The 12,559-nt window shown below is 40.3% G+C and overlaps 1 non-coding gene across 1 annotated transcript; it reads right to left on the reverse strand.

The window, feature by feature from the left end:
* Window positions 1-346: 346 nt before the first annotated feature.
* LOC131222818 (small nucleolar RNA R71) lies at window positions 347-453 on the reverse strand. Its single transcript, XR_009160192.1, has one exon. It is a non-coding gene; the product is annotated as a small nucleolar RNA R71 (small nucleolar RNA).
* Between the last annotated feature and the right edge of the window lie 12,106 nt (window positions 454-12,559).

The following is a 12,559-nucleotide window of genomic DNA, read 5'->3' on the forward strand; positions in this document are numbered from 1 at the left end:
ACGAGATTATCTACAACCGGCGGGAGTGAGTATGCCCTCATGCATGATTTTTCCTGAAAACACAGGACAAATGGACATCAAGCCAGGAGTTATCCAACTCCTTCCCAAATTCCATGGACTTGAATCAGAGAGTCCATATTTACATTTGAAAGAGTTCGATGAGATTATGGCTACATTATGTTTTCCTAATGTATCTGAGGATACAATCAGGCTGAAACTCTTTCATTTTTCCTTAAAAGAGAAAGCTAAGACGTGGTTACATTCACTGCGTCCTAGATCCATTGGCACATGGAACGACATGCAGAGGGAATTCATAAAAAAATTCTTCCCACATCATAAAACGATTACCCTCAAAAAAGCAATCATGAACTTTGCCCAAAAGGAAGATGAAACATTCTTCCAATGTTGCGAAAGGTTCAAAGATTTGGTCAGTTCGTGCCCACAACACGGATTTGAAACGTGGCGCATTACAAAATTTTTCTATGATGGACTGACATCTTCCATGCGCCAAATGGTCGAGACAATGTGTAATGGAGAGTTCATTAATAAAGATGTTGACGAGGTATGGGATTATCTCGATAGTCTCGTTGAAAAAACACAATCATGGGACTATTACCCAATGGCGAACACCACGTCTAGGCCGACTCAATTAAAGGAGAAAGGTGGATTATATCTCTTGAAAAAAGAGGATGATCTCAAGTATAAAGTGACTACGCTCATAAGGAAAGTTGAGGACATGGAAGGAAAGAAGGATAAGGTTAATGAAATTGTTTGCGGCATTTGTGATTGCAACATTCATACAACTGAAAATTGTCCTACAATACCCGCCTTTCGAGGAGTATTGAATGAACAAGCTAATGCCGTAAACAACTATCAAAGACCTTTTACTGGACCTAACTCCAATACATACAATCCTGGTTGGAAAAATCATCTAAACTTTAGTTGGAGGAATGGACAAACGGCTACTCCTCCAAGTTTCTTCAATCAAAATCCAAATCAAGTGAAACCTCAAGAGGAACCGGTTCAAAATTCCATACAAGAGCTGGCTCAGGCAATGCGGGGAATTACAGATTTTATACAAAAGATAGATTCTCGTATGACGGTTATAGAAAAGGGGATACTTCCTGCACAACCTCTCCGCAATCCTAAACCGCAATACGAGATTAATGATCCCAGCTCTTCAAATCAGATGAGGCACGCTAAATCCATCACCACTCTTAGGAGTGGAAAGATCATTGATAAAACTCTTCCGGTTAGGCCCGAAAAGCCTCAAGAACCAGAAGAGGACAACAATGATGGATCTAGTGATGCCCCACAAAAATTAGAACCGAAACTTCTAGAGAAGCCAGTTGCTCCATTCCCCCAACGGTTGGTTTCACCAAAACCTCTCTCTAACTCTCAGGATATCCTAGAGGTGTTAAAACAAGTGAAAGTTAGCATTCCTCTACTTGATGTCGTGAAACAGATACCTTCATATGCCAAATTCCTGAAAGACTTATGCATGACCAGAAGACGGAAAATTATTCAAAAGAAAATCTTCTTGACTAAGAAAGTGAGTGCCATCCTGAAGCAAGACATGCCGCAGAAATTCAAGGATCCCGGTAGCCCAACCATATCATGTGTAATCGGGAACCATCGAATTGATCACGCACTTCTTGACTTAGGAGCGAGCGTAAATCTGATTCCCTACTCGGTATACAAACAGTTAGGTTTGGGTGAATTAAAACCCACCCTAACCACACTACAACTTGCTGATCGCTCTGTTCGTGTACCAAGAGGGATAATTGAGGATGTGTTGGTCCAAGTTGATAGATTTTACTACCCTGTAGATTTTATCATCCTGGACACCGAACCCATCAATAACATGAGCACTCAGATTCCTGTCATTCTTGGTTGCCCATTCCTTGCCACGTCAAATGCAATTATCAATTGCAGGAATGGTGTCATGACTATGTCTTTTGAAAATTTGACATTGGAGTCAAACATTTTTTCAATAACGGCAGCAACTCAGAGGATGATGACGATTTTCACGACATTAACATGATTGACTCTTTCGTGGAAGATACGACACCGCTGACCTTATCCTCCGACCATCTGGAGACGTGTCTGGCCCACTCCCATGATTTTGATGATGACATGATTAGGGAGACGTGCGCCTTGCTTGATACTGCACTGGTACTTGAAGTTAACCGGTGGAGGCCACAATTTGAAGAATTGCCTCAAACCGATGTAGTGTCTCTACCGTCTAACCTCAAGCCGCCGAAGCTTGACCTAAAACCTTTGCCCTCTGATTTGAAATATGCCTATTTAGGTCAAGATGAGACATACCCGATGGTGATCTCTGCCCACCTAGAGAAAGAATAGGAGAGTATGCTCATATCTACTCTTATTGAGCATAAAGGAGCCCTGGGATGGACGATAGCGGACCTCAAGGGAATCGATCCCTCGATTTGTACTCACCACATATACCTTGAGGATAATGCAAAAACCGCTCGGCAACCACAATGTAGACTAAATCCAAACATGAAGGAAGTGGTTAAGGCCAAGGTCCTTAAACTATTGGACGTGGGTATCATATACCCTATATCTGATAGTCAATGGGTGAGTCCAACTCAAGTGGTCCCTAAGAAGTCCGGAATCACCATCGTAGCCAATGCTAATAATGAACTCGTGCCAACTAGAGTCACTACTGGTTGGAGAATGTGCATTGACTACATGAAGTTGAATACCGTCACGAGGAAAGACCACTTTCCTTTACCATTCATTGATCAGATCCTGGAAAGGTTAGCTGGTCATTCCTATTACAGTTTCCTTGACGGGTATTCGGGCTACAACCAGATAGAGATAGCCCCTGAAGACCAGGAAAAGACCACATTTACATGTCCCTACGGCACCTTTGCCTATCGAAGGATGCCATTCAGACTATGTAATGCCCCTGCTACCTTTCAGCGATGTATGCTTAGTATCTTTTCTGATATGGTAGGGCAATATCTAGAGGTCTTCATGGACGATTTCTCTGTTTACGGTCCATCTTTCAGCAAGTGTTTGGAAAGTCTTAAATATGTGCTGAAAAGATGTGAAGAAAAGAACTTGGTACTTAATTGGGAGAAGTGTCATTTCATGGTTCAGAAGGGAATTGTCCTTGGGCATATCATCTCGTCCAAAGGAATCGAGGTAGATAAGGCAAAAATCGATCTTATCTCTAACCTACCTCTACCCAACAACATCAGAGACATGCGATCCTTCTTAAGACACGCAGGATTTTACAGGCGATTCATAAAGGACTTTAGTCTCCTCTCTCATCCTTTATGTAATCTTCTTCAAAAGGATGCTCCGTACGAGTGGACTGAGCAATGCCAAGAAGCTTTCACCAAGCTTAAGGGCACGTTAACCACTGCACCTATCATGCAGCCACCCGACTGGAGCCTTCCTTTTGAGCTTATGTGCTACGCTTCTGATTATGCTCTTGGGGCGGTCCTAGGCCAGAGAAAAGATAAGAGGCCCTACGTCATTCATTACTCAAGTAGAACTTTAAATTCTGCCCAGGTGAACTACTCAACTACGGAAAAGGAACTCTTAGCTGTAGTGTTCGCTTTGGACAAATTTAGGTCCTACTTGATCGGATCCAAAATCATTATCTACACAGATCATGCGGCACTTAAGTATCTTCTTTCGAAGAATGATTCTAAGCCCCGTTTGATACGATGGATCCTTCTACTCCAAGAATTTGATTTGGAAATTAAAGATAAAAAGGGAGTAGAGAACGTAGTGGCCGATCACCTTTCTCGCCTTAATACCTCTGAGTCCCTTGAGACGCCCCATATCAACGACATGTTCCCTGATGAACAACTGTTCAGAGTTTTCTATTCACCTTGGTTCGCTAATATTGCTAATTATCTTGCTACAGGTGTCATACCGACACAGTGGACTGCGCAAGATAAGAAGAAATTTTTCACCGAGGTGCGCAACTTTTTCTGGGATGATCCTTATTTATTTAAATATTGCCCAGACCAAATTCTAAGGAGATGTATACCAGACAATGAGCATCAGAGCGTCATCTCCTTCTGTCACTCACAGGCCTGTGGTGGTCACTTTTCTGCTAAAAAGACCACGGCCAAGATTCTGCAGTGTGGCTTTTACTGGCCCACTATGTTTAGGGACACTCATGAGTTTTGCAAAGCTTGTGAGCGTTGTCAGAAATTGGGAGCATTGTCCCGTCGAAATATGATGCCTTTGAATCCCATTCTTATCATTGAAGCATTTGATTGCTGGGGCATCGATTTCATGGGACCATTCCCCCAATCGTTTCGAAATCTGTATATTTTGCTCGCCATGGATTATGTCACTAAATGGGTCGAAGCGATTCCGTGTCGAACTAATGACCATCGCACGGTCATTAAATTCCTAAAAGAAAACATCCTTTCTCGATTCGGAACGCCTCGAGCCATCATTAGTGATGGGGGCTCACACTTTTGTAATAAACCATTTGAGAGCTTAATGAAGAAATACAGTATCTCTCATAAGGTGAGCACCCCATACCACCCACAGACAAGTGGGCAAGCCGAGATTTCTAATAGGGAAATTAAACACATTTTGGAGAAAACGGTTAACCCTGATCGTAAGGATTGGTCAATCTGATTGACCGATGCCTTATGGGCATACCGTACTTGCCTTTAAAACCCCTATTGGAATGTCTCCCTTTAGACTTGTCTATGGGAAAGCTTGTCACTTGCCTGTGGAGCTGGAACATAAAGCGTACTGGGTGATCAAAAATCTTAATTTCAATCTGGACAACGCTGGCTCGCTACACAAACTTCAATTGAATGAACTTGAGGAAATCCGGAATGATGCGTATGATAATTCGAGAATTTACAAGGACAAGATGAAAGCATTTCATGACCAACACATTTTGCGAAAATCATTCACGCCTGGTCAGAAGGTCCTTTTGTACAATTCTCGATTACATCTCTTTCCGGGTAAGCTTCGATCTCGTTGGACCGGCCCTTACATTATTGTCACTGTTTTTCCGCATGGGGCCGTTGAGATAAGAGATCCCGACAATGGCAAGGATTTTAAAGTCAATGGACATCGATTGAAACCATTTGTCGAGAAATTTGATTCAGAGGACATGTCCATGCCTCTGACTGATCCTGTTTACCAGGATTGATCTCCTAGTCTGATGGAGGTATAGGTAGGTTTCCTGTTTTCTTAGGACTAGGGTAGTTGCTTTATTTGTCTAGCTGAAGACGGTAAACTTAGCGCTCCTGGGAGGCAACCCAGTTCTTCATTTCATGTCATTTTTATCATTAGTTAGTTCAATGTTTGTGGGTAACATTACTGCAAACCCTCACGAGACTACAACTCGTCCACTAGGGGCAACCTAGGGGTTTAAAGGCTTATTGCATATGCTAAATGCAATCGAGAGCACCTACGAAAGTGGTATAGGTAGGATTTTATTTTTGTTATTTTTGTGTTGCCTTCTCTCTCGTGCTGACTGACGCCCATGCTGCGATCTCTTGGAAAGTGTCTCTCGACTCATCATCTAAGTACTATCTTCTCATCACTTCATATTCACTTTTCGTTGTCCCAAGTGCATTGCACGCTCATATCTTTTATATTGAGGACAATGTAGATTTTAGGTTGAGGGTGGGAGATTAGGTGACCTAATCAGCATTTTCTTGGTCTTGAACAAAAGTTGTGAAAGTTGTGAAAATTTTAAAAATTTTCTGACATTTTGTTGAATTCGAAGTGATTTTGACAACCATCTTGGATTTAAAATTACAAGATAAGTGAAGTTGGTAATTTATGACTCTTAGATTCAGTTATCTATTATATTAGATTTCACAGTTAAGTTTGAAGTGTTAATCTATAATTAGAAGTTTTAAACATTGATTGAGTTATGATTTCACATGTCACATCTCGCTTTCACATTAAGATTTCAGTTTGATATTAAAGGGTTAACTTGGTAATCACTAAGCATGTAAGGAACCAGCTTGGAAAATTTGCCCGTTATGATCAGACTGAAAAAAAAAAAAAAAAGAAGAAGAAGAGATACCTTTGGAAAAGGTTAGGCGAATAATCTTCACCATAGGTTTGCTCCCTATAGGTGCGGATTCGATTCTCCTCTCCCTCGATGAAAAAAAATCAAAAGTGGGAAGAATAAAAAAAAAAAAAAGAATTGTAAGGCAAATTCTGGTTTAGGTTTTAAGTGTCCTAAATACTGTTTTGATTATCAATATTATCATAGAAATTATCTATTGGATTTTTTAATGATGATAAGCCGAGATTTCATTATACACTCATGATACTCATTGTTTAGAATTGTTCTAATTAATGCATAAATACTTTAAAGTTGATTATGAAATTTATTGTGCACTTGATTCCAGGAGGAAGTAATGTCCAACATTTATGCATCTTAGAATTTTCGAATCTAGATTGCTTTTAAAAAAAAATAATAAAAAATCACTTGAGTTCATAAAGATTGTCTTATAATTCTCAACTTATTTTTTCGCACACTTTGCTCGGGACTAGCAAAATGCTAGTTGGGGGTTGTGTTGAGGGTCAAATATTGCATATCAGACCCAGTTATTGCCTGGATTTATGAACATGGTACCGTTGAATAGCCCATTTTAATCATGTTTGTGTTGCAAGGTGGAATTGCGAGCTGAGACTAGATCAGGATGCTAACAGCACGGATTTAACGTTCAGAATGCACCAAGGCAAGGGACGGACTCCAGGGGACCAAGATCGACAGAATTACACGCTAGGGATCCTCGAAAATTGAGAAACTGAAGCTCAAGCGGCCTGAAAGTCAGCCAGAATGCAAGATCACTGGGTTTCCATCATCTGTTTGGCTCGAAACTTTATACATGGCTCGAGGACCAAAAACTAACCGTACACGTCAAATTTCAGCCATTGGATCCTCGTGAAAGTGGCTGAACTAATAGATCAGTCCATAAAATCCTGATTTGGGGCCCACCCGCTGTCCAGATACGCTTTAACTTCGGCCCCCACGGCTCAAATGAAATGGGGAACAAGATGGATGGTGTGGATTTCTCATAATCATCATACAGTGTACATAATATACTTTTTACACTAAGAGTGCATGGCAACACAGGGACGTCTCTCTTCAAAAACAGAACTCTGTTTCTGTCATGAAACAGAGACTGCGGATGATCTCAGTGGGCCATCATCATGGTCCAAATGCTCAATCCGAGCCGTCCATCATGCAGAGGGGCTCGATTTAGCCAAACCCATGTTGACTTTATGCACTCATGCACGCATACGTGTTGGTTTCAATAGTCACAAATGGACTGCCCTACAACTATTGCAGCTGATTTCTTCCGTGGGTCACGCCGAATCTGATCCAAAATCCATCCCTCTTACCAAAATTTTGTCACGAATCTTATGGACGGCGTGGATTCATCAAACGACAGGGGATTTGGGCCCCACCAGTTACGCAGAGAAGGCCTTACGCATGTATTACGCACGGACGTGCGTCCGGACGTCGTGGGGAGTTGTACGGCCCATATGGCGATCGGATTTCTGATCCGAACCGTCTGAATACTAACTCAGGAGGTCTTGATCCTAGACATGCAGCCAGATGCAGGGTTAAATCAGCAACGGGACCGGCTTTTGGGCGGGAGCAAGTTTTTGCGAAACGCTTCGTAGGTGGTTCTCAAACGTGATACGCACGCTGTTGTGCGTATTATCCACCGCCGTTACACGCAGGTTGGCCCTGTCTATAAAAGCAAAAGAAAACGGAAGCAAAAGGGGGAGCGCTGGAGCAGGGCTGCTGAGCCGTGGGGAGAGTGCAGCAAGACAGTGGGTGTGCTCGGTTTTGGAGAGAGAGCAGCAAGACAGTGGGCAGAGGCAGCCGTGGGAAGAAAAGGGAACGGAGAGAGAAAGGGAAAAAGAGAAGTTGGAACGTGAGCAGAGGCTGGACAAGGCTCATTTTTTGTACGATTGAAGGAAGGTGGAGGCAGGTGGCACGTGAGCTGAGCTTGGTTTCCTTTCTTCTTTTCCTTTATATTTCTTTTTATTTTTAAGTTCAGCCGCATCATGCCTATGTGTGGCTAAACCTCTTAGCTGGGGCTAAGAGGTGAAGCCTGTAGCGAGATGGGAGATTCTACTTTGTGTCTTTAATTCATAAACTGAATTTGATTTAGTTGATTATTAAAGGAATATTTTTTTAGTCTTTTATGGTCTGTTGTGACTGAAATTACAATGGGTTTGCAATGGCTTTGAGTATTTCCTTCCCCTTTTTATGTTTATGAAGTCAGGAAGCCCTGTTGTTCATCATTGTCCCATGGGCATGGTAGGATGACAGTACCCTTCCTGATCCTCATACATTGTTGGTTGGTAATTAGTTTAATTCTGTTGTTTACTTTGTCCCCTGGGCATGGCGTGGTGATGGAATCCATTCTAATTCATATACCTTTCACCTCTTGAAAACTATATCAAAGGAAGTCTAGTTAATTTCCACGATTTCTGAAGCAGGCATAAGTTCTCCCTGATCTCTACAAGTGGATCCTCTAAATCCCCAGTTTTCTTCCTTTGAATTTCTTAAAGTTTTAGATAATTATTCCACAATTATTCCTTAAATTCTATTTGGTTTAGATCACATCTTAGTCCACTTCTAGTTCTACTTGGTTTCAGATAACGTACAGGTATCAGTCCCTATGGATTCGACCTCGGTCTTACCGAGTTTATTACTACATCACAACCCTATACTTGGGGAGTGAACAAAGTCCCATCAAGAAAATACGAAAAATTCACGTTTTGTTGCTGAAACATTTTGGTATTTCTACTCGATGTCATCGAAGGTATTTGATGCGATTAACAAATTGTCGATGCCATCGAAGACCCATCGAAGGTATCATCAAGCGCGCACACAGAATTGGGTAAGTGCAGGATTTGTTTCCTATTCCAATTGAGATATGATTTTATACTATATATAGCGGGGTGTAATTAGGATTTGGGTACTAAGAGAGGTGTTCTAGGTTTTTTAAATTCGTTCCTAAGGGTTTCATGGGCATGGCTTGTGAGGAAGATTCGAGACTTGTTTGAATCTGTAATCTCTATCTCTTGTCGTTTCTGCTTTCATAGTGCATCACTATCACTTTGTACCATCGTTTTTTTTTCCGCAAGGATTTTTTCACATAAAAATTGTTTGTTTGTATTTGAATTTAGTTATGTGATTGGAGTACTTGATTCATTTATGTGTGCTTCCACAGTTTTCCAGCAGATGGTATCAAATATTAACATTGGGAAGTAAATTGAATCTGAAAGCATAATATCAATGGCTTCTAATCCAAAGTTTGATGTTGAAAAATATTCTAGGAAAAATAATTTTAAACTATGAAATGTCAAGCTCTCCTTAAAAAGTGACTAAAATATATGATAGATGATGAATGGAAGAAGATGGATAAGAAAGCAAGAATCTTTATCTAATTGTACTTAACGGATGGGGTCATCAATAATGTCATGAGAGAGAAAACCGCGGCATATACATGGGTGAAATCAGAGAACATCTATGCGAACGAATCTCTTGATAATCGCTTGTACTTAAAGTTTCATTTATTCAATTTGAATATGGCAGAGAGGGCTGATGTTGAGGCCCACATTAGTAACTTCATCAAGTTGATTTGTAAATAGCTGTATGTGGAGGAAATGATGAAAGACGAGGATTAGGCATGCATTCTCTTGAAATCTCTCATGGCTTCATATGAGTCGTTTAAGGACTCATTGTGCACCGGTAGAATTACTATTAGCGTCGATATCGTCATCTCAGCCCTTCAGTCGAAGGTGATGAGAAAGAAAAGTGATGACGTGGATGCTTCTATAGATACACTAGTTATGAGGGGGGGAAATTCTGAATGGAATAGTGGATCTTCACGATTTTGGTCCAAATCCTAAGGTGAGAAAAGAGAATTTTAGATGGTAAAGGCAAGTTAAAGCGTTGGAATTGTGGGATATATAGGCACATGAAGAAGGATTATACAAACCCTAAGGTGATAAAAGAGAATTCATGAAATTCTTCCAAATAAGCCAATACAGCGGAATCCAGTGAGGAGATGAACGAAAATGATGTGCTCACCATATCAATATCTGGATACTTCAATGAAGAATGAATTTTGGATACAGGGGCTTTGTACCATATGACCCCTCATCGGAATTGGTTCAACAGTTACAATGAGTGTAATGGTGGCCCGATCTTTATAGGCAATGATAATGCTTGTAAAGTAGTTAGTGTTGAATCAGTGCGCATCAATATGCTTGATAGCATATCTTAACCGAGGTGAGACATATTCTTGATTTGAGGAAGAGTCTTATATCTCTGGGAACACTTGAGGCACTAGGGTGTAGATTCACTAGTTTTGATCGTATTCTTAAAGTTTCAAAGGGGGCACTTATAGTAATGAAAGCACAATAGAACAGAAATCTTTATAGGTTGATAGGGAGTACTTCATCAGGTGGAGTTGTGGCGTCTTTTACAGATTCCATATTTACACATATGTGGCATGCACGCTTGGGCCACATGAGCAAGCGAGGTATGAAGGTACTTTCTAACCGTTGTTTAATTTTAGTATTTAAAAGTAATGATTTTAATATATACGAACATTGTATATATGGTAAACATTCAAGGTTATCTTTTAGGTCTGGTAAACGTGTATGTAAGGGTATTCTTAATTATGTGCATTCTGATGTATGGGGGTCGTCGCCTGTGATTTCTGGTGGAAGGTCATCATAGTTTTTCACATTCATTCACTACTATTTAAAGAAAATGTGGGTTTATTTTATGAAAAATAAATCTAAAGTTTTCATCGACTTTAAGCAGTCGAAGGTTATGGTGGAAAAACAAATAGGACGAAAGGTGAAGGTATTAAGGAGAGATAACGGTGGTGAATTCACTTATGAGGAATTCAATCAATATTGCAAAGATAAAAGGATCATGAGGTACAACACAATGCACCATACACCAGATCAGGATGGTGTGGCTGAGCGGATAAATTGAACTCTCTTGAAGAGGGTCTGATGCATGATTAGTAATATTGGGTTAGGTAAGGACTTGTGAACTGAGACTATTAACATGACTTATTACTTGGTGAATTAGTCCCCTTCTACGACCATTGAATATATATAAAATTTCAGAAGAAGTGTGGAGTGGTAAGCATGCAGATTACTTAAGAATGCGGTATTTGGTTGTAATACTTACTCTCATGTACCATCAATTGAGAGAGATAAGCTAGACTAAAGGGTTAAAAATTACATCTTTGTCAGTTATGGTGGTGGTGTGAAGGGGTACAGGTTGTATGACCGAATCACAAGTCATGACGTCAAATTCGACGAAGGATCATTGTTCTATTGGGATGAGCACGAGGAACTGAAAAAGTTGGTTATGGATGTTCAGTTAGACAAATATGAGATATAGGTAGATACAAAGACATGGACAAAGGTACAAGAGTAGGTGGAGCAGCCACTTGTGATAAAGAATCAGCCACGGGATCCTAGGTTACCGGCGAGATATATGAATGACTCAAATATCTTATTTTCCCTCATTACAGATAAGGGGGATTCATCTACTCTTCAGGAGTCTCTTGATGAGTTGAATGTTAAAAAGTGAAAAGCAGTGATGGATGATGAGATGGACTCCTTATACAACAACGAGATGTGGAAGCTAGTGGAGCTTTCCATCAGTCGTAAAGCGATCAGGTGCAAGTGAATCTTCAAGAAGAAACATAATAGGTACAAGGCAAGGTTGGTAGCAAATGGATATGCTCAAAGAGAATATGTCGACTTCATAGAGATATTCTTGCTAGTTGTAAAGAAAGTATCTATCAGATTCGTGTTAGCGCTGGTTGCCAAATACAATCTCGAGTTAGAGCAAATGGATGCGAATATTGCCTTCGTACATAGGGAATTAGAAGAGCAGAACTACATGAAGCAACCATAATGTTACGAAATATAAAGGGCAGAGAACAAAGTTTACAGGTTAAAAAGGTCGTTGTACGGCCTAAAACAATCACCTAGGCAGTAATATAAAAGGTTTGATTTTTTCATGGTGAGTCAGAAGTTTACCAAGAGTGAATATAATCAATGTATCTATTATAAGACACTAAGTGATGAAAATTTCATTGTCCTAGTATTGTACATCAATGACATGCTTATCACCAGTCACAACATGTCTAAGATTGACTTACTGAAGACTCAGTTATCAGTAACATTCGAGATAAAAGATTTAGGGGTTGTAAATAAAGATTTCGACATTGATATAGACAAAGATAATAAGAAGAGCGGGCTATGGTTATCTCATGCTAAATACCTTGAGAATGTATTAATGAAGTATGAGATGGACAAGGCAAAGCCTATCAACATTTCCCACGCGGCTCACTTTAAGCTATCTTTAAAACAGTATGGTAAAATAGATGACAAAAAGTAGGATATGTCTCATGTGCCTTATTCGAGTGTTGTTGGCATCTTGATGTATGTCATGGTCTGTACTAGACCGAATATTTCACATGCGGTCGGTATTGTTAATAGATAAATGTTTAACCTT

The sequence above is a fragment of the Magnolia sinica genome, chromosome 1, assembly GCF_029962835.1.
Source record: "Magnolia sinica isolate HGM2019 chromosome 1, MsV1, whole genome shotgun sequence".
In the NCBI taxonomy this organism is placed as follows: Eukaryota; Viridiplantae; Streptophyta; class Magnoliopsida; order Magnoliales; family Magnoliaceae; genus Magnolia; species Magnolia sinica.